We start from the raw sequence: 1,147 nt of genomic DNA on the forward strand, positions 1-1,147 counted from the left end.
AGGCATTTTTCTTTTGGTTTCCAATAGGTGGTGTCTAAGTCTCTGCTTTATATAAAGTCTTAATAATACTTTTATTTTTCTTATAGTTATTTAATTACGCTCACTAACCTCAGTCTCCACCCCTATCAGTGTTAGCGACAGTTTTGATACTGTTTGTTCAGATTTCCCCGAGGTTCTGTGTTGTTTATAGGATATGTTGGGAGGGGCCTCCTTTGTTTGGGGACAGGGGCTGTGGCTCAGCCTTGCATTTTGCAACCATGGCTGGAATAATCAAATGTTCTTTCTCTACCATCCCCGCATTTCTGCCATCCCCACATCTCTGCTTTCTTCTCTGATGCCTGGGTATTGCTGCCAGCCGCATAGAGCTCATGGCTCTCCCAGGCATGGTTGTTCAGGGCACCCTCCACACCTTCTTCTCTCCCCCTTCTCCTGCAGGGAGCTCCGGCTGCAACAGGCAGCTTCTTTATTTCTCCCAATCCACCGCCTGACTCCCAGTGTTCTGACCCGTGGTAGCTCTTATGCACAAATCCCACGCTCAAACATTCTGTTGTGCAGTTTGGGTGTTTTTTGTTGAGTTTTAGATGTTCAGCTTTTTGTTGTTTCAAGGGGAGAAATCTGGGGACGTCTCTCACTCTGCCATATTTCTGGTTGACCAGAATTCAACCTACCACATTTTGAAGCATTCTCTTATTAAACAATACTCAAAGCAATTGAGATTTGTGGAAGAATTTTAACTTTTCCAAATTCTACTATAACAGCATCTTACTTTCTCAACAGTCCAATAAGACTTTCCTTATTTTACCAATGCAAAAAATGTTTAGACAGAGATCAAGTGGCATATTTAAGGTTCCCTCTGACAGGAACCCAAATCTAGCCTCCAATTTGTGCTTCTTCAGCCAAGCTGAGCCCTGGTGCTGATTGGTTACACAGGTCCACTATAACCTTTGCACCTGCTTTTGCACTTGTTCTTGCCTCTGCCTGGAGCACTCATTCTCCACTTTTATATTGCTGGCTCCTTCTTTACATTTACATCTCTTCATAAATGTTATATCTTTGGAAGAATCCTCTCAGACCTCAATACACTTCCTACCCATCTCCAAGTCATTCTCCTATTCTATTTCTTCATAGCACATCTAGTATTCGGAAT

Source organism: Pteropus vampyrus, unplaced genomic scaffold, assembly GCF_000151845.1.
Source record: "Pteropus vampyrus isolate Shadow unplaced genomic scaffold, Pvam_2.0 Scaffold41, whole genome shotgun sequence".
Taxonomy (NCBI): domain Eukaryota; kingdom Metazoa; phylum Chordata; class Mammalia; order Chiroptera; family Pteropodidae; genus Pteropus; species Pteropus vampyrus.